Source organism: Schistocerca piceifrons, chromosome 7 (genome assembly GCF_021461385.2).
Source record: "Schistocerca piceifrons isolate TAMUIC-IGC-003096 chromosome 7, iqSchPice1.1, whole genome shotgun sequence".
Taxonomy (NCBI): domain Eukaryota; kingdom Metazoa; phylum Arthropoda; class Insecta; order Orthoptera; family Acrididae; genus Schistocerca; species Schistocerca piceifrons.
Window position 1 is genome coordinate 119,737,659 of NC_060144.1, and position 22,790 is coordinate 119,760,448.

A 22,790-nucleotide genomic window follows, 5' to 3' on the forward strand; every position below is an offset into this window, starting at 1 on the left:
CAAAACACGTACACTTTCATCACACTATGTTCACTCTGTTATGCCAGCGCACAATACGTAACAAACGCAGATCTGTTATCTTACAGGTGTTTTTCAAAATTTCGGCCACCATGATCACGGCAGAGTGTACAGCGACATAGCATAGGTTGGTTGGTTGGTTTGGGGTGTAATGGGACCAAACTACAAGGTCATCACTCCCTTTTTCCTGACGCAGACAAGGCTCAAGGTAAAACAACACCCACATTTAGTTTGAGAAAGTAAAAGGAGGTAAAAAAAATGGTTCAAATGGCTCTGAGCACTATGGGACTTAACAGCTGTGGTCATCAGTCCCCTAGAACTTAGAACTACTTAAACCTAACTAACCTAAGGACATCACACACATCCATGCCCGAGGCAGGATTCGAACCTGCGACCGTAGCAGTCGCGCGGTTCCGGACTGCGCGCCTAGAACCGCGAGACCACCGCGGCCGGCTAGGAGGTAAAAGGGATGGGTAACACCACGAAAGAGAAATCGAAGGAAACGAACAAAAAGGGGGAAAACGTTTACCACAAGGAAAAGTAGAGGAAGGTATTAAAACCATGGAGCAGATGGTCTGGGCTGGCTGATCACAAGAATAAAAAGAGAATGAGCCAGCCACTCTGAAATACACTAAAATGTCCAGCCCAAAAAGACAAGGCGAGATGGACACACACAGGGAACATACGGACAACAAGGCAAACAAAATGCGAAAGAAACGGTGACAGAGAGTGAAATCGGAGGGAGGGTGGAGGCATCGGATAGAAGGGCAGACGCCCACCCTTAGTTAGTACGATAAAAAAAACCTCACGAATAAAACCTCCTGAAACAGAATCTGCTGATTATATGCTGATAAGTCCCAGGACTTTTTCAGACTACTTTCGAGGCTGTGGCAATCCAGGCAACCACGTCCACGTAGTATTTATGTAAACTAAGCTCTTTTGATTCCACCAAAAGGAGAAATCGAATAGTGTCATATCTGGTCCCCGAGATGGCCATGGAACAAAACCATTGGGATGCATGCACTGTTTCAGAAATGTAGACGAATGTGATTCCTAGCAAGGAATGTCAAGCGTGACCGCGGCTCATTAACCTCCTCTGCTTGGAGCAGCCAGTGCCGTCACCAGGCTTCCACTGGGTGTCTGCGTTATCCTCATCACCACCATTTGTGGGAGTGACTAGATTGAATTGTGAAAAGAAAATGGACTGTGTAAAAAGTGTCACTTCTTACGGGCGCTGATGACTGCGCAGTTGAGCGCCCCGCAAACCAAACATCATCGTCATCATCACCAGGCTCCGCAGAGACGTGACCTCTGCACCAGGGACAACCAGGGACATCTGTGAACTTTGCTATTGGCCGTCGTGTGCTTCGTGTTATTAAATTTTTCGTTCCAAAGTGAACTGACAAATTAACTTCGCTATTTCTTGGGGCTGTTAGCCCACAAACAGTTAATGCACCATTAAAACGCAATTCTGACTTAACCAAGTACGGTCAACGTAAAAGCTTGCTCCAAGGAAGAGACTCGAGTTCATATATTTACTAATAAACTTGTTCTGCATTGCTTACCTGCGCTCTGTTCTCACTGCACCTCCAGTGGGGTGATACATGTTATTTTTTATTATATAGCGCTCACGACACCAGTATTGTATTATTAGTGAGATTTATCTTTCGTTATTGTCTCAAGTGCCAAATAAGCAACATTTTCAGCTACAGTTGATGGCAATGCTTCGGAAGTAATTCCTTAACGCCGAAATCAGTGGAGAAAAGTGGTTGCTCGGTTGCTGCTGTCTCTTTCTTTCTTTCACTTACGCCATAGTCCTGCAGCGATCGCAGGGTCGGCGTGGGTACAGCGAATTTGGCAAGGTTAGTTTTATGGGTGGCCAGATGCCCTTCCTGCCGCCATCCCGTACCCCCAGGGATGGAATCAGTGTACCCCAGCTGTCTGCATCTAGTGTAAATCGTGAAAGAGTGCAAATGTGTTTCAAATGTCTGTGACGCGTGTAACTGAGGCGGAACGTGGGGACCAGCCCGGTATTCACCTAGTGGGATGTGGAAAACCGCCTAAAATCCACATCCAGGCTGGCCAGCACACCGGCCCTCGTCGTTAATCCGCTGGGCGGACTCCACCCGGGGCCGGGACGCCTACCCGAGTCCAGGAAGCACCGCGTTAGCGCTCCTTTTTTTTGTTCGTTGTTGATCGATTAACTCAGTTTTTTTTTTTTTTTTTTTTTTTTTTTTTTGTTACAGCGGGCAGCTAACTCTCTGACCGAACACGCTGAGCTACCGTGCCGGCGCTCTCTCGGCTACCCTGGCGGGTCGCTCGGTTGCCGCTGTATCTCTCTTAAATAATCGTGACGGGTCTGGCAGTGGGTTTTCCGACGCCGGGCGTCGTATCACATACACCGCCTGAAAAGGAACAAAGTGAGACGCTAAGAAGAAAGTTTGGAAGCGCAGGCCGAGGAGAGAAAAAGACGAGGGCGCGTTTTGTGTCGCCGCTGACGGCGCTCCCACGCATTCTGCCGAGGAGCTTCCACCCAGGCGCGGGTGTCTGGCTTTGTCAGTGTCAGGCGCCGCCAGCCAGGGGGGTTCCCTTGCCTCTTTCTCGCGACGGAGCTGCTTCTGCATATTTATCTTATTCCTAGGGGTTTAGCGCTCATTTTCTTTCATTATCTAGCGAGGTGGCACAGTGGCTGCAACACTGGCAGTCCACATTTACGCATGCTATAGTTTCGTTAAATCAGTTCAAGCGGCCGTCTTTCAATAACTGACGCCAATTCCCTTACGCACCCTCGATCTCTCTGACACTCCATTTCGCTCCAAGTGCCAAGCCGCTCACAGGGATCTAAATTACAGACTCCCTCACCCATCTGCTGGGGTGATCACGATTGAGAAAGTACGATACAGGATTGCAACACGTATATTTAAACTGTACAGAGGGTACAGAAAGCTTTGAAATGTGGTGCTGGGAAAAGATCAAGTGGACAGATCGCATAAAAATTGACGATGTACTGCGAAGAGTAGGAGAGAAGAGAAGTATTCTGCGTACAATTCTTCAGAGAAAGGCCAACTGGATTGGACATATACTTAGACACGAGGGACTCATAGATGATGCCATCGAAAGGAAACTCAGAGGAAACGCAGGACGAGGAACAAGAAGAATTTTATTGTTTTGGACACGTCTGCTTGCATGTTTTACTTTTTTCACGCATTCGTTTGCGCTCCACAGATGCAGTAATATTGTGGAGGGCCTTGGAATCGACAGGTGGCGCGCATGCTACGGTAACTTGCGCATGCGCGCCTGCGGCACTTTTACGAACAAATAGAGCGATTGCACCACTAGCAATCTCCAGTGTCAAACACTCGCCTGAGGATGGCTGTAAGGTTGTCAGCCGAAATATCGTGGAAAGAAGCCGATCAGATCCGGCTGCAATCCCGAAATCTTGTGGAATGTTCGATACGCCGGGAAAACTTCAAAAGTCACAAGAATTCAACATCTGGACGACATGAAAGATGGAAGGAGATAAAACAGACTGAAGGAAGAAGCCGAAGACAGGGAACAGTGGAATCAGAAATTCTCCGTACGAAGACATGGACCTGCCACTAGGCAGAATACTACATAATAATAATAATAATAATAATATAACAGAGGGTACAAAGAAATTTTACAGTCGAGAAACTCTCAAAATTCTTTTCAAGTTTTTAACTTATTTGCCTTGTCATTACTCCTTCCTCTTTTTTCTGTCGGACTCTGATGCCGAATTCAAATACATATTCTGGTCTACCTTGAAAAACACGGTCTTTTCAACGGCAAACACAGAACGGATTTCCTGCTCAAAAGATTTTCTAAAAGCCACATGCACTCGCATTTCCATGATTTTCGATTCGGTATCTGCCGATATTCTAAACGTTTTATAGTTGCTTTTGCTTAGGTGCCTTGCAAAGGAATTATGTCCCTAGGGCATATGTAGCTAAGCTGGACTGAAAAACAGAATGCATTACGTTTCCTCGGTAAAGAGACTTCGACACGGAAGTAATTACGAATGTGCTCCACTGGTCAAATAACTGAGATCGTAGTGTGCAGAAAAATATCCGCTACCTGTCACAATAAAAGGTTACTTATTTGTCACACGACCGGTTTCGGGCTTGTGCCCATCCTCAGGTGTTCATACATCCATGTACATCTTTATACTTCTGAAGATCACTGTATAAATACAAAAAAAAAAAATTATTTGCTGGTGACAAGACAGATACAAGTGGGACAACTGTAAGTGGCAAGGCATGATTTGACGAAAATATATCTGTACTTACATAAAGATGAAGCACCATTAATTTAGTTATGCTGTGATAAAGGAACAGCCACAGAGTTCGACAGCATCCACTGCGGATAAAATTCATTTCAGATCGTAGTGTTAATTGTAATGTTCGACTTCTCTGTTTTCTGTAACCTAAAACAGATACTCGATAAAAATTGAAGTAACATTTTACCTGATTACTAACTGTTCCCAGCCACATCTTGTGTGGTTCAGTCTGGTTAAATGGAAAAGAAAGAAATAGAAAGTATACGTTTCTAACTTGTATGGGAATCGGATATATGTCCTAATCTCCTTGTCCCCCACTGGCTCTGCCCCTTTCCTCCTCTCCCTCTCTTTGTCCATCTCCCCGCTCTCCCTGTCCATCACCTCCCACCCCTCTCTCTCCATTTCCTACTGCCGCCTCCCTCTGTCCATCTCCTCCTTTCCGCTTTCTGTATCCTTTCCTCCCAGCCCTCTTTCCATCTCCTCTTCCCCCTCTCCCTGTCCATCACCTCCTACCCCTCTCTCTCCATATCCTGCTGCCACCTTCCTCTGTCCATCTCCTCCTTTCCACTTTCTGTATCCATTTCCACCCAGCCCTCTTCCATCTCCTCTTCCCACTCTCCCTGTCCATCACCTCTACCCCTCTCTCTCTATCTCCTACTGCTGCCTCCCTCTGTCCATATCCTCCTTTCTGCTTTCTGTGTCCTTTCCTCCCAGCCCTCTCTACACCTCCTCTTCCTGTTCTCCCTGTCTATCACATCCTACCTTTCTCTCTCTACATCTCCTACTGCCACCTCCTTATGTCCACTCCTCCTTTTCGCTTTCTGTATCCATTTCCACCCAGCCCTCTCTCCATCTACACTTCCCCTGCAGCTTTCTTTATTGTTACTGCATATTTAGAGTCTGTAGTAAAATTCTAACCATAACCCAAAAAGGCATACATACAACTTTCCTGTTTGCTAACGAAGTTTCGCTGTTTTTATACACACACACACACACACACACACACACACACACACACACATATATATATATATATATATATATATATATATATATATATATATATACTAGTGGAAATTGAAATAAGAACACTGTGAATTCATTGTCCCAGGAAGGGGAAACTTTATTGACGCATTCCTGGGGTCAGATACATCACATGATCACACTGACAGAACCACAGGCACATACACACAGGCAACAGAGCATGCACAATGTCGGCACTAGTACAGTGTATTTCCACCTTTCGCAGCAATGCAGGCTGCTATTCTCCCATGGAGACGATCGTAGAGATGCTGGATGTAGTCCTGTGGAACGGCTTGCCATGCAATTTCCACCTGGCGCCTCAGTTGGACCAGCGTTCGTGCTGGACGTGCAGACCGCGTGAGACGACGCTTCATCCAGTCCCAAACATGCTCAATGGGGGACAGATCCGGAGATCTTGCTGGCCAGGGTAGTTGACTTACACCTTCTAGAGCACGTTGGGTGGCACGGGATACATGCGGACGTGCATTGTCCTGTTGGAACAGCAAGTTCCCTTGCCGGTCTAGGAATGGTAGAACGATGGGTTCGATGACGGTTTGGATGTACCGTGCACTATTCAGTGTCCCCTCGACGATCACCAGTGGTGTACGGCCAGTGTAGGAGATCGCTCCCCACACCATGATGCCGGGTGTTGGCTCTGTGTGCCTCGGTCGTATGCAGTCCTGATTGTGGCGCTCACCTGCACGGCGCCAAACACGCATACGACCATCATTGGCACCAAGGCAGAAGCGACTCTCATCGCTGAAGACGACACGTCTCCATTCGTCCCTCCATTCACGCCTGTCGCGAGACCACTGGAGGCGGGCTGCACGATGTTGGGGCGTGAGCGGAAGACGGCCTAACGGTGTGCGGGACCGTAGCCCAGCTTCATGGAGACGGTTGCGAATGGTCCTCGCCGATACCCCAGGAGCAACAGTGTCCCTAATTTGCTGGGAAGTGGCGGTGCGGTCCCCTACGGCACTGCGTAGGATCCTACGGTCTTGGCGTGCATCCGTGCGTCGCTGCGGTCCGGTCCCAGGTCGACGGGCACGTGCACCTTCCGCCGACCACTGGCGACAACATCGATGTACTGTGGAGACCTCACGCCCCACGTGTTGAGCAATTCGGCGGTACGTCCACCCGGCCTCCCGCATGCCCACTATACGCCCTCGCTCAAAGTCCGTCAACTGCACATACGGTTCACCTCCACGCTGTCGCGGCATGCTACCAGTGTTAAAGACTGCGATGGAGCTCCGTATGCCACGGCAAACTGGCTGACACTGACGGCGGCGGTGCACAAATGCTGCGCAGCTAGCGCCTTTCGACGGCCAACACCGCGGTTCCTGGTGTGTCCGCTGTGCCGTGCGTGTGATCATTGCTCTCGCAGTGTCCGGAGCAAGTATGGTGGGTCTGACACACTTGCTCCGGACACTGCGAGAGGGCTGTACAAGCAATGATCACACGCACGGCACAGCGGACACGCCAGGAACCGCGGTGTTGGCCGTCGAATGGCGCTAGCTGCGCAGCATTTGTGCGCCGCCGCCGTCAGTGTCAGCCAGTTTGCCGTGGCGTACGGAGCTCCATCGCAGTCTTTAACACTGGTAGCATGCCGCGACAGCGTGGACGTGAAACGTATGTGCAGATGACGGACTTTGAGCGAGGGCATATAGTGGGCATGCGGGAGGCCGGGTGGACGTTCCGCCGAATTGCTCAACACGTGGGGCGTGACGTCTCCACAGTACATCGATGTTGTCGCCAGTGGTCGGCGGAAGGTGCACGTGCCCGTCGACCTGGGACCGGACCGCAGCGACGCACGGATGCACGCCAAGACCGTAGGATCCTACGCAGTGCCGTAGGGGACCGCACCGCCACTTCCCAGCAAATTAGGGACACTGTTGCTCCTGGGGTATCGGCGAGGACCATTCGCAACCGTCTCCATGAAGCTGGGCTACGGTCCCACACGCCGTTAGGCCGTCTTCCGCTCACGCCCCAACATCGTGCAGCCCGCCTCCAGTGGTGTCGCGATAGGCGTGAATGGAGGGACGAATGGAGACGTGTCGTCTTCAGCGATGAGAGTCGCTTCTGCCTTAGTGCCAATGATGGTCGTATGCGTGTTTGGCGCCGTGCAGGTGAGCGCCACAATCAGGACTGCATACGACCGAGGCACACAGGGCTAACACCCGGCATCATGGTGTGGGGAGCGATCCCCTACACTAGCCGTACACCACTGAATAGTGCACGGTACATCCAAACCGTCATCGAACCCATCGTTCTACCATTCCTAGACCGGCAAGGGAACTTGCTGTTCCAACAGGACAATGCACGTCCGCATGTATCCCGTGCCACCCAACGTGCTCTAGAAGGTGTAAGTCAACTACCCTGGCCAGCAAAATCTCCGGATCTGTCCCCCATTGAGCATGTTTGGGACTGGATGAAGCGTCGTCTCACGCGGTCTGCACGTCCAGCACGAACGCTGGTCCAACTGAGGCGCCAGGTGGAAATGGCATGGCAAGCCGTTCCACAGGACTACATCCAGCATCTCTACGATCGTCTCCATGGGAGAATAGCAGCCTGCATTGCTGCGAAAGGTGGATATACACTGTACTAGTGCCGACATTGTGCATGCTCTGTTGCCTGTGTCTTCGTGCCTGTGGTTCTGTCAGTGTGATCATGTGATGTATTTGACCCCAGGAATGTGTCAATAAAGTCTCCCCTTCCTGGGACAATGAATTCACGGTGTTCTTATTTCAATTTCCAGGAGTGTATATAATAAGCCTTCTCGGTTAGCCGTGCTGTCTAACACACTGCTTTCTGGACAGGAAGGAACGCCGGTCCCCGGCACGAATCTGCCCTGACGATTAGTGTCGAGGTCCGGTGTGCCGGCCAGTCTGTGGATGGTTTTTGAGGCGGTTTTCTATCTGCCTCGGCGTATGCGTGCTGGTTCCCCTTATTCTGCCTCAGTTACACTATGTCGGCGATTGCTGCGCAAACACTTTCTCGATGTGCGCATACACTATATTACTCTAGCATGCACACATTGGGTTACACTCGTCTGGTGTGAGACGTCGCTGGGGGGTCGACTGGGGCCGAACTGCACAATAATCCTGGGTTCGGTGTTGGGCGGTGGCGGGTGAGTGGACTGCTGTAGCCTGTTCTGGGGTTGTGAACCACTGCAGGCTACGGCGAGGTGACAGCTACATCGCAGAGCCAGTACGCAGGATACCACGGACCTGTTATAACAGTTGTGGTTCAGTTAGCTTCAGGATAGAATACAATGGCTTCGTTGCGCCTTTCCTACCCCAATCAGTGCCTGTATCCTGGCCAGAAGGGGTGGATTGTATTACTAATAAGCGAGCTTATACTGTCAAGTTCTCTGTAAATTTGCCTCGATTTTGTTATCATCGAAGTGACATCATACATCTTATAATTTGTTGAAGTTTCATTTCGTTTCCTCCTTCCTTTCTAGGAGGCAGTGTATCATTAAAACGCTTTATAACGTAGTCTTTAGAATCCTATGAATTCGAAACTTGGGCGCCAAATTTGGCTGAAGTGACTGTTTCCAATAATTAAATATTTTAAAAAAAGGGGGGGGGGGGTTGTGGACTGTAATTGTAACATAATCAGCAACTGAAATGGTTACACCAGCATGCTGCTGCTGACTCATCTGCAACACGGAAGGCAGTCACCGCCTTCCAGCACAGTCATCACAGTGTTGTTTAACCAACTGCAATATAATCGCGTATACAAACAGTGATCCAATACTGTCAAATGTTTTTTATTCCAGTCTCTGATCACAATATCAATTCTTTAGACGATGATCGGTTTCAGTCCGTAATGACAATTCTTAGATCTAAAATATATAAATATATACATATAGTGAGCAGTGTGTCTTTCAACATAAAACAGCAATATGTATCACAATATACTGTCATACAACCAGGGAAATGTACAGATAAAATATGGTATAACGTACCTTTTTTACCCCATGTCCTAAAGTGATAAGGCCATAATGGCATCGTCAAAATATATAAATATAATCAGCACAGCACTGTCACATATAAGGTGTAGAATAGGCCACATCGTCCACATAGTGATTATTGCAACTGGCTACTGAAGTACAGTAGCAACCAGAAACCTATTTGCCTACACCCTCGCTAGATGTCGCTGCTGTGGGCTTACCTAGATGTAGTTATCATTTACGCAAAAACCATAATCTGATAAAAACACATTAGGAAAAATGCATGTAGTAGACATATTAAAATTAATGACTATCATAGAAACCAATTGTGATACATAAAAAAGATGAATGCAGTTACTCATATAAAATTATTAAAAGGAAATATATGAAGAGTATAGGTCTGACCCTTTTTTATGGTGAATTTACAGTCAACAATTAATATACGTAATACATTGCCTGTGGCAACCTATAAATTGATTGCGAAAGATAAAATGTCTATATGACCGCTGAAAAAGAGACAGATCAATGATCAGCGCCCTCTGTTGGGTCGGCCGCTAGGATGTTATGTAGGCGCGCACCGATCATAAGAACTTAACCACTAGAGGCCTTTACATACTAAAACCGGTCATCGTCTAAAGAACTGATATTGTGATCAGAGACTAGAATAAAAAACATTTCCCGGCTTGTGTGGCCGTGCGGTTCTAGGCGCTTGAGTCTGGAACCGCGTGACTGCTACGGTCGCAGGTTCGAATCCTGTCTCGGGCATGAATGTGTGTGATGTCCTTAGGGTAGTTAGGTTTAATGAGTTCTAAGTTCTAGGCGACTGATGACCTCAGAAGTTAAGTCGCATAGTGCTAAGAGCCATTTGAACCATTTGAAAAAAACATTTGACAGTGTAGTTTATTACGGAATAGAGAGATTATTGGACAATACTATCTCGTCAGACAACCACCTGACACCCACCACCACACCCCTGCAGCTACGTGCAGGGTGGTGAACTGCAGGCGTCCAGAGCTATCACGGCCAGCCTCACTGCGCATTGTAGACGTCACATCGCTGTAAGGGTAAAAACTACGTGGGAAGACAGATATGGGAATACTTCCAACAAATAACTGAGGACGCCGGGTGCAAATGCTACTATGACATGAAGAGTTTGGCACGGAAGAGGAATTCGTATCAGGCAGCATAAAAGATAAAAAGTAAATAAAGAAAAGAGAGAGAGACATGTAGAGGGTTGGATTCCCTCCTTCGAAGGCACAAGATTCCAGAGCCTGGACTACCCTCAGGGTGTTATCTACGTCTTCGAAGCGCTAGTTGCTGTTGCTGTTACGTTTGGTGTCTGTCTGTCTGTCTGTCTGTTGCCTTCTGCTGTTGCTGTCTGTCCATCCGCCTGCCTGCCTGCTCGCCGTCCATCGTCGTCGCCGCTGCCTGCTGTCTGTCCGTCTGTTCGTCGCCGTCCATCGCCGCCGCCGCCTGCTGTCCGTCCGTCGCCGTCCGACCGCCATCGTCCATCACCGCCGTCGCCGCCGCCGCCTGCTGTCCGTCCGTCGCCGTTCGTCCACCATGAGCACCCCCACCTCCACTGTCCTCTACATCTCCCGATCCCCCTCTTCCACAGCCACTTCCTGGAGTGCCGCCCCTGGTCTCCCTCCTTACACCTCACCTCCCCTTCCCCCACTTACCCATCCCCCCTATCTCCTCCCCTGCTGTATACCCCCACCTCTACACCCTTCCTCGCACCCTCAACAGCTCCCACTACTACCCCCACCCTCACATACGCTTCCGTTCATGCCTCTGCTGCCGCCCGTCAGGTGGTCAGCTTCCCCTCTCTCACCCACTCCATCACTTCATCATCCCCTGCACGCATCACCTCACACCGAGCCTCGATCGCCGCCACTGAACCGGCTGCTTCTCCCAGCACCTCCACTACATCAGAGGGCTCGCCACTCGCCACCACCCTCTCCTTCCCGTCCTTCTCCCCTCCTCCCAGCCTCCAGTCTCCAAAAAACCCCAAAAGTGCGTCATTACCGACTCTGCTCCCGCCACTTCCCACAAAAAGTCAGCACCACCTCCACCTCCTCCTGTCGTCTCATACTCCAGCCCCCACCCTCCACACCTTTGTCCTGTCAAATCCCGATCCTAAGTTCCTTGATGCCCGTACGCTCACCATGAAGATACGAAAGTATTTACCTGGTGCTCCCATCTCCCAACTCATTCCCTGCAGGGACTCAGTCCTTATCAAGTCCCCATCCCCCTCCTTTCACAGAGACCTCCTCCATAAACTCCCACGATTTATGTTTGGCCCCCATGCATCTCTGACACCCTTCTTTTCCTCTTCCACTCCTCGTCAGCCCCAGCCTCACCCTGCCCTCCCGCCCCCCCCCCACCCCCATCTACACTGCTGTGATCACCAAGCTCAGCCCGGTGATCATGGAGGATGAGGTGTTGGCGGAACTAAACTCCCACCCGGACCTGGAAATCCACTCTGCCCACCATACCCACAATGCCTCTGGTCCCACCTACTCATGCGGGTCTTCTTGGAGTCCGCCCCCTCCACTGACGTCCCCTCCATTGACCGTCTCTTCACCCATGGTGCCCTGATTTACTACCGTCGCCACCCTGTTGAACCCTCCAAATCCCCTCCCCAATCCTACTGCTGCTAGCAATGCCTCATGTACAATGACCACCTGACCCCCAACTGCAAAAATCCACCTGCCCCCATTGCAAGGCCTCCAACTTTCTTAAAAATTGCCCCAACCTCACTGCTCCTCGTTCCTGTAACACCTGTGATGGCCCCCATCCCACCTACTCCCACAAGTGTAAAGCCAAACCCCCTCCCCCCACCCCCAAGCTTACAGTACCTGTCCGTCCCATTGATCCCCCAGTCCTCCCAGCAATTCCCTCTGTCCACCCCTCACAGCTGAGGACATGATCCAGTTCCATACTGTTGTACTCCAAAACATTCACCCTTTTCAACGCCCCCAAACCTTCCAGCAGATCTCCCTTGCCACCCACTCCATTTTCCACCTGAACACCTTTGCCACTTACTCCCACAACCAAGCCCACTTCACCTTCACCCATCTCGACACTCTTGTTTAAGCCTCTACCCTTCCCTCTCTTCCTTCCCTCTCTTCCCACCATGGCACGGCATGAGTATTGCATCCTCTTCCAGAACATTCGCTCCTTCCGCTCCAACAAATACCTACTCGTGCACACCCTCCCCCGCCACCAGGTCGACACCTTCTTCTTGGACGAAACCTTTCTCGAGCTCCACTATTCTATCTGCACCTCTCCCTATATCCTCCACCACACTAATGCTCCTGGTCCTCGTGCGCAGGGTGGAGTTGTGATTGGCCACCTTATGCATATCCCCATCCAGCAGCAACATCTCAATGACCCCACAGAACACCTTATCCTCAGCGTCTTCTCCCCCTCTCTCACCATTACCTGTGCCATCATCCATGTCCGCTCCACTGCTCCTCTTCCTTATGACTTCATCTCGCACATTGGCCTCACCTTCTCCACCTATGTGATTGCCGCCAACCTCAACATCCATAGCCACTCTCCTGCCGCCCTTCAGCGGTGGCATCAGTTCCTCTCCACAATCCAAGGTTACCTTGTTCCCCTTCCCCAGCACACCCGACCCAAAAGTGACACCACCCCAGATGTTGTCATTGCCTCCGCCAACCTCCTTGGACGTATCGCCATCGCCATCCTTGACCCCACAGGTAGCAATCACCTCCCCGTCCTTCTCACCATAATGTCTGCTCACCGCCCCCCTCCAGCTCCCCACCCTGCACCCCCTCTCAACGTCGTCCATGACTACAACCGTGCCAACTGGCATGCCTACCAGGAGTCCATCACCACCCAGGTTGAAAGCCACCTTCTTACCTATTGCCATCCTCATGACATCGTCCACACCTCGTCCTACCTTCAGAAGGTAATTACTGACGCCATGGAGGCCCATGTTCCTACTAAAACCATCCATCCCCCACCGTCCCAGCCTCCACAGGCTGTCCTCCTCCTCTGTGAATCCCGCCGCCTCTATCGCTCCTTCCTGAGCACCCATGACAGGGATACACTCCAACGCCGCCGGCAAATACAGCGACATGTACGGAACCTTATTACAGCAACGAAACGCCGAGACTGGCTCCAGACCTGCACACAACTCAATGCCACCCTCCCTTTCAACTCCTCCAAGTACTGGTCCGCCTTCCATCGCCTTACTGGTTCCTATTCTGCTCCCCACTACCCCCTTCTCCATAACGATCGCCCCCTTCCTGACAACCTCAGTAAGGCCAATCACTTCACTTCCTAACTTTCCGAGGTCTTCTCCACCCCAGAAGATCCCCACTTTGATTATTCTCTTTCTCCCTCTGTCATGGAATGTGCCGATACTTCGGTTGCTCTACTTGCTCCTAGTCTCCACTACTTGGGGCAGTTGTCTCCCTCCGACATCAACACTCCAATCACAGCATAAGACATTAAACTTATCCTCCTGTCCAAACGCAACACGGCACCTCGTCACGACTGTGTCACCTACCGTCACCTTAGAGAAAGCCCCTACTCCTTCCTGATGTCCTCACCCATCTCTATAATGTCATCCTTTCTACTGGTTTCTACCCTGATCTGTGGAAGACTTCCCGTGTCCTCTTATTCCTCAAACACAACAAACCCCCTTCTGCCACCTTTTCCTATCGTCCCATCTGCCTCACCTCCGTCTCCAGTAAGGTCTTCGAATCCATCCTCTCCTGCCGTATCCATCAGCACCTTAATCAACACCATCCTCTCCCCTTTACACATTGTGGCTTCTGACCCTCCTTTTCCGCTTAAGACCAGCTCCTTAACCTCATTCACCTTCTCTCCCTCCAGTCGCTCCACCATTTTTGTTTCCCTTGACCTCCAAAATGTCTATGACCGTGTATGGCATCCCGGTCTCCTCTTTAAACTCCAAACCTACACCCCGCCTATCAATTTTGTCCATCTGGTCGCTTCCTTCCTCTCGCGCCGTCCTTCCTATGTCACCCTCCACAACACCAACTCCTGTATCTTTTATACCACTGCTGGCGTCCCCCAGGTATCTGTCCTCTCCCCTCTCCTTTATCTCTTGTATATGGCTGATATGCACAAGCCTCCCCCACCTGTCCACCTTCTCCAGTATGCTGATGACACCGTCTTCCTTGCTTTCTATCCTACCCTTCAATGGTCCCAACCCACCCTCCAAACCCACCTTAACCAGTTCACCACTTCATGTAACCAGTGGTTCCTCCATCTCAAACCCTCCAAAACCCAGACAATCATCATAGGCTGCACCAACTGCTCCTTTCGTCTCCATGATTTGTACTGTTTTGGTTGGCAGGAGAGCCAACACCGTGTTACTAGAGGAGGCCGAAAGGCACGCGTTTTAGCTCACGCAGGGTGGCGTGAGGTCTGGAACAGGACAAGGAAATTAGAATTTAGAAAAACGGATGTAGCTGGTGGAATACTTAACTTTAATCCATTAATGGTGAACGTCAGTCTGACGGTACATGATTCACAAGATCAATAGTAACTGATAATGGCGCCTTGCTAGGTCATAGCAAATGACGTAGCTGAAGGCTATGTTCAACTATCGTCTCAGCAAATGAGAGCGTAATTTGTCAGTGAACCATCGCTAGCAAAGTCGGTTGTACAACTGGGGCGAGTGCTAGGAAGTCTCTCTAGACCTGCCGTGTGGCGGCGCTCGGTCTGCAATCACTGATAGTGGCGACATGTGGGTCTGATGTATACTAACGGACCATGGCCGATTTAAAGGCTATCACCTAGCAAGTGTGGTGTCTGGCGGTGACACCACATCTACCTCACCCTTTATGATCGTCCCATCCAGCTCACCCCCTCCCTGAGATACCTTGGCTTCACCCTCGACCATCACCTCACCTGGACCCCTCACCTCCAGACCATCCAGCAGAAAGCCCTTTCCCGCCTCCACCTCCTGAAACTCCTGTCTGGCCGGACATGGGGATTGCATCCTTCCACCATCCTCCACACCTACAAATCCCTCATCCGTTCTATCTTGTGTTATGCCAGAATTGCCTGGATCTCTGCACCTACCCGCTTTTACAAGGCCCCCAAATCCTCAAACGCCGTGCACTCCGCCTTGCCTTCCATATCCGCCTTCCTTTCCCCACATGGTTCCTGGATGAACTCACCTCCTCTTGTTCCTCCAACATCTCCGCATCCTTTACATTGTCTGCAGGCTTGATCCCCCCCACCCTCTGGTTTCCACATTCCTCTCCACCCCCCCGCCCATTGCTGTGCCTCTATCGCTGTACGCCTCCCTCTCTCCACCTCCACACCCTCCATCTCCTTCACCAGGGCAATTCCCAGCACCTCCCCATCCCAGATGATGAACTTCGCTGTGACATATACCCTTCCTTCCAACTATAACCTGACCTTGTTCCCCCCTCCCCAGGGCCCCCTTTTTCGTCTCCCCAGAGCGGATTTTTCTGCTTAACCCCCTTCCCCCCGAGACCCTGCACCCCATCCTTGCCTCTTTCCCTCCCCAATCCCTCCCTACCTGATCCCTCTTTGGTGGGCCCCCCACCCATCTCCCCCCTCTCTTCTCCTCCCTCCAATCTTCCGTTCACCCTCATCTCCATGCACCTGGCAGATCCTCCGTTTTGATCATCGTCAGTGTGCCACGTAAGTGCTGTGTTTAATGCTGTTTCTCCTGTGCGTCAAGAGATGTATTTTAATTCTGTGTTGGCCTTGTACCTAGTGTTACAGTCGGTGTTTGTTATGTGCTATGCCATCCGTCGATACTTTTATGCTTCAGTCATACTGTGCCTTGTGTTCTTTAATTGTCCCAGTGTGTAGCTTTTTGTGTGCACTACTATTTTACGGTTTTTAATCTCCATTTTACAGAAGCCCCTTTTTTGTCTATTGTCTTTCATGATGTTCAACCCTTTTTATATCTATGTTTACCATGTTTTCACCTTTGTTATTTTTGAATGTCTTCTATTGTTTGTTCTATGTCATTCGGCTGCAGAGCAGCGCATATGCTGCTGCCAGCCCACCCCGTTTGGGAACTGAAATACAATAAATGAAAAAAGAGAGAGAGAGACACAGAGAGAGAGAGAAAGAGAGAGAGAGAGAGAGAGAGAGAGAGAGAGAGGAAGAGCCAATATTCCGTAGATGACGAGGTGAATAGGGGCGGAGCACACCCTCACACTGGACGATGTGGAAGAAAACTAAGGTAATCGTGTTGCCAGGGAATTTCATAAACGCCTGGTTTTCGAAGACCTAGGCCATCTGTCAGTGCGGAAAATCATACATTGGGGAGACAGTCCGCACTGTAAAAGGGAGGTGCCGCGAGCACAAGCGCCATATCGAATTACGCCAGACCAATAAATCAGCCGTGGCTGACCATTGTATAAAGACTGGCCATACTATGGACAATGAAAAAACAAAAATACTCGGTCAGTTCTCCTACTTCTGGGACTGTGTTACTAAAGAGGCCATCTAAATCCGACTGCAGGGCGATCTAATTAATAAAGACAGCGGTCTTCAACTTAGTCAGGCTTGGAACCCTGCACTCAGCCTGGAGAGAAAGATGCGGTCCCAGAGATCGAGGGCCGCCCCCGACGGCGGCAACAGGGAGACTGCAGACCCTAGTTCAGACCCAGGCGCCGCTTCCCCCACCAACCTCCAGTAGCCGCCGCGCCGGCCGCACCGAAGACACCAGGAGAGGAACGGTGGAGGTGGTAACGGCTAGTATATACAGTGCGCCGAGAGGAACAGCACAGAATTCGCCAGGAACCACCTGAAGATGGAAGCGTGTACGTCTGCCGAAATATTTTGGAGACATTACGACGCTACCCGGTCGGATACCCGAGAACTGTTCAAACTGGAAATATGGCAGGCAAACAATAATGCACCACGATATCACAAGGCCAGGTGTGTGATGGAGCAGTTAGAGTAGCACAGTGGCGAGTTCCAATTAACTGCTGCCCCCCCCCCCCCCCAACCCGCCAGATCTTAACCCAATCGAACACATCTGGGCTTTGATTCAATGTGGCATCAGAGCTCATTGCCCCCCCCCCCCCCCCCCCGGAACTTACGGGAATTAGGTGACTTGCGTGTGCAGGTGTGGCACCGACTCCTTCAACCGACATACCAAGGCCTCTTTGCTTCCATGCCAAGACGCGTCGCTGCTGTTTATCAGAGGTGAGCACACCGGGTATTAGGTAGGTGGGCATAATTTTCTGGCTGATCAGTGTGTTTTGACTCGAGTCTTGGCAGAAAACTGTCAATCAGGTGACAGAGAAATGAAAGAATCGCAGAGCCAGGCCAAAACATAAATATGTAGGACGCATACGGTAGTATAAAATGCAGTGCTGTGAGAAAGAGGGTAGCTAATAAGCAACAAGAACAGTAAATGACAACGGGGCAGGATATGACGCGAAGCAACTGATGCTGCTACGATAGTTACAATCCTCTACATATTTCACAACTTATGATGGCCTTATTCGGTTTCAACCGGTCCTACAATAATAAAAAATACGTGGTTTCGACAGTGCTGTGTTCATAAAAACTCAACATGTCAGTTTTTTATGTTACACTAGTGACCTACCGCGACTTCGCACGGGTAACAGCAAGTATGAACGATCGGACGATATACACTACTGGCCATTAAAATTGCTACACCAAGAAGAGATGCAGGTGATTAACGAGTATTCATTGAACAAATATATTATACTAGAACTGACATGTGATTACATTTTCACGCAATTTGGGTGCATAGATCCTGACAAATCAGTATCCAGAACAACCACCGCTGGCCGTAATAACGGCCTTGATACGCCTGGGAATTGAGTCAAACAGAGCTTGGATGGCGTGTACAGGTACAGCTGCCTATGCAGCTTCAACACGATACCACAGTTCATCAAGAGTAATGACTGGCGTATTGTGACGAGCAAGTTGCTCGGCCACCATTGACCAGACGTTTTCTATTGGTGAGAGACCTGGAGAATGTGCTGGCCAGGGCAGCAGTCGAACATTTTCTGTATCCAGAAAGGCCCGTACAGGACCTGCAACATGCGGTCGTGTATTATCCTGCTGAAATGTAGGGTTTTGCAGGGATCGAATGAAGGGTAGAGCCACCGGTCGTAACACATCTGAAATGTCCACTGTTCAGAGTGCCGTCAATGCGAACAAGAGGTGACCGAGACGTGTAACCAATGGCTCCCCATACCATCACGCCGGGTGATACGCCAGTATGGCGATGACGAATACACGCTTCCAGTGTGCGTTCACTGCGATGTCGCCAAACACTGATGCGACCATCATGATGCTGTAAACAGAACCTGGGTTCATCCGAAAAAATGACGTATTGCCATTGGTGCACCCAGGTTCGTCGTTGAGTACACCATCGCAGGCGCTCCTGTCTGTGATGCAGCGTCAAGGGTAACCGCAGCCACGGTCTCCGAGCTGACAGTCCGTGCTGCTGCAAACATCGTCGAACTGCTTGTGCAGATGATTGTTGTCTTGCAAACGTCCCCATCTGTTGATTCAGGGATCGAGACGTGGCTGCACGATCCGTTACAGCCATGCGGATAAGATGCCTGTCATCTCGACTGCTAGTGATGCGAGGTCGTTGGGATCCAGCACGGCATTCCGTATTACTCTCCTAAACCCAGAGATTCCATATTTTGCTAACAGTCATTGGATCTCGACCAACGCGAGCAGCAATGTCGCGATACGATAAACCGCAATCGCAACAGGCTACAATCCAACCTTTATCAAAGTCGGAAACGTGATGGTACGCATTTCTCCTCCTTGCACGAGGCATGGGAACAACGTTTCACCAGGCAACGCCGGTCAACTGCTGTTTGTGTATGAGAAATTAGTTGGAAACTTTACTCATATCAGCACGTTGTAGGTGTTGCCACCGGCGCCAACCTTGTTCAAATGGTTCAAATGGCTCTGAGCACTATGGGACTTAACATCTATGGTCATCAGTCCCCTAGAACTCAGAACTACTTAAACCTAACTAACCTAAGGACATCACACAACACCCAGTCATCACGAGGTAGAGAAAATCCCTGACCCCACCGGCAATCGAACCCGGGAACCCGGGGCCGGGAAGCGAGAACGCTACCGCACGACCACGAGCTGCGGACGCCAACCTTGTGTGAATGCTCTGAAAAGATAATAATTTGCATATCACAGCATCTCCTTCCTGTCGGTTAAATTTCGTGTCTGTAGCACGTCGTTTCGTGGTGTAGCAATTTTAATGGCCAGTAATGTATGTTGCATAGCAGTGATATTTATATACCTTCCTCGTGAATCAGTATATCTACTAATGGTTATCCAATCAAAATCTCTACAATAGTTCCTGACATTAGTCTTCACTTACAGACAGAAACGTTCGGCGCGGTACTCTAATTTATAATGTGCATAGATTTGCACAAATATTGTGCAAATGTTTTAACGCAATACCGCAGATATTTATTTATAATTAGATTAATTACATAAGATAATCAGTTTATATTTATGTAATTAACGTAATTTGTCTTTGCTTTCTTCCATTTACGTGACTGTAGTAGCAGTTGTTTGGTTTTCTTTTGCTTCTGGCGGCAAACAGAGATATCACGGCAAACAAAAAAATGGTTCAAATGGCTCCGAGCACTATGGGACTTAACATCTATGGTCATCAGTCCCCTAGAACGTAGAACTACTTAAACCTAACTAACCTAAGGACAGCACACAACACCCAGTCATCACGAGGCCGGGAATCGAACCCGGGAACTCGGGCGTGGGAAGCGAGAACGCTACCGCACGACCACGAGCTGCGGACACACAGCAAACAAATAAATAAAGAAATGTTAGACATTAGATACCTTTATATATTGGAGTTTTTATGTTCTCAATTGAGTTGCTATTGGTGGTGGCCGTGTAAGCTTCAAAATTACTTCCACAAATACAAATACGAGTAGTAGCAGAACAAGTAAAAGTTACTCGTTTTCACCCTTAAGTATATAGGAAGAAATGTTTCAATAGCGCTGTCGCCATAGACAATAATGCTCGACGTCTAATGCGGCTGCTCAGATAAATACGGAAGCCGCCCTTGCGCGTCGACAACAGCCTGGTCATATTTTTGCAGCAGGAGCGCGCCCAGTCCAGAGCCCGTGCAAAACCGGCTCAGCAGCGAACAGGGAAGCCCACATCATGTCGTTAGACAACAGCCGACGCTGCATCGGACGGCCGGCCGTAAGCGCTCAGCAGAGAGTTACATAAAGGGTTGACCGGGAGAGGAAGGGGGAGGGGGGAGGGAGTCTGCTGTTAATGTTACTTGGCGTTTCTGCTCGTGCTTGCGTAAAAACGATCCTAAGGCCTGTAAACGGAAACTTCTACCTGTATTTAAGAAGTACTGACTAGCATTGTTAAAGCACTTGTTCCACTGCGATACGTGGCTGTGAATTTCCGTCTCGTAATAATCCTGGGACTGCGTTGTGAACCAGTTCCGAATGTATTGCTTGACGTCCTTGTCCGAGATGAATCGTTTGCCTCTCAGAGCCTTGTTTAGCTCACCAAAAATGGCGTAATCGTAGGGAGACAGGTCCAGACTGTAAGGAGGGTGACCGAGGACCTCCATTTGAATGTCTGACAACTGCTTGACTGAGTTTACCGTATGGAGACTTACATTGCTGTGGAGCGGAATGACTCCGCAGGTGAGCTGCTGTTGTCGATTGGATCGCTTTGCAAATAGTAGTCAATATTCATGAGTATCGCTGCGCAGTCACTGTTTTCCCATACTGCAGAAGTCAATAAGAAGGGAGCTCTCTTGATCATACAAGAACGTGAACGCAACCTTTCCTGCACTTGTGTGAACAGTTTTGGATTTTTTGGGTGTCATCGACAGTGCATGCTTCCGCTGAAGACAATGTCGTTTCGACTCGGTTTCAAAGTGATGAACCATGTCTCGTCTCCAGGGACCACTCATGACAGGAACTTCTTCCCTTCCTCTGGACAGCGCCGCAGATATTAAAAGATGAGTCCCATAGCGCATGCTTCCTGTGTTGGTTGAAGACAGTGAGGCACCACTGAGGGAACACTTTGCGAAATCTCAATCTCTCCTTAACGGTGGCGTGAACACTTCCGACTCTCAGTTTGACCTCTGCAGCAATCATTGCTACCCTAAAGGCGCCCATTCACATGCCGACAAGTGAGCCAACATGTTCGCCGACCCATCCGACTGTGTGTGGACACTGGCGACTGCTTGGTAGATCCCACCTGCCTCTACTGTCAAAGTGTGGGGTAGCAGGTAGCGGTCAGGGCTAGTAGATAGCGGTTCGGCGGTCAAACCGACGCACCCAGACCACAGACCCAACCACGAACCCATCGCACACACACAGGCGAACGGTTCGGGGCAGATCCTCTTGGCAGACGAGTCGGCCGATTTGTCTGCCTGTGTATGGGGCCCTTAACCCGTCAGTCTTGAATAATGAGGGCATCCACCTGCTCGACAGTGGCATCGGCAACACACTGTGGCGTTCGAGGCCGTGCACCACAGGCCAGTGTTATCGATCCTTCCCTGAATCATCTGTGCCAAGCCTTGACCCCTGCGTCAGACATGCAGTGCTCTACGTACACTCGTCTCATTCTTCAGTGAATTCCCACTCAGCGCACTCCTTCCGCTTTCTCGAAAAGCAACCCCACTGCACTTATTTTAAAGCTTCGATATCACTGTTTTCATCCCTACTGAGTGCAGTGGATGGTTGACACATGCATGTGTTCGCTCTGTTGTCATCTGGATGTGCGCTAGTGTGCTTCTAGCGGCGAGTTTAGACCATTAGTTCTCTTACAGGAACCGCACCTTCTTCTGAAGGCAATGACATTACGATCCTTTCAGCTGTTTTTATCTCACAGCCCTCAGATCATTTCTTTTCGAATGCATCCTAAACATATAGAATTCCCTGTTGGGTGTGTATAAGATGAAAAGAGCGTCTAACTTGTTCGGAGAATGGACCAAGATATACTCTACATGTTGGCTGATGGCTGGTTGATCTGAGGGAGGGGACCAAACACTGAGGTCATCGGTCCCATCCAGACCACACCACTCGCCTCATATCTTCTGTTTCAAGTTAGTCCTCCACGATGGCAGCTCGGTGGGGTGCGCGTTATCATCCGTCAGGAGGAAGGTGGGACCCACTGCACCCTTGAAAAGGCGGACATACTGGTCCAAAATGACGTCCCGATACACCTGACCTGCTACAGTTCCTCTGTCAAAGACATACAGGGGTGTACGTGCACACTATCAAACCACGACCTCCATACAGGTCCCTTTCAAGGACATTAATGGGCTGGTGTCTGGCTCCTGGTTCACACCAGATGAAAACCCGGACAGAATCACTGTTCAGACTACACCTGGACTAGTCCGTGAACATAACCTGGGACCACTGTTCCATTGACCATGTACTGTGTTCTTGACACCAGGCTTTACGGGCTCTCCTGTGA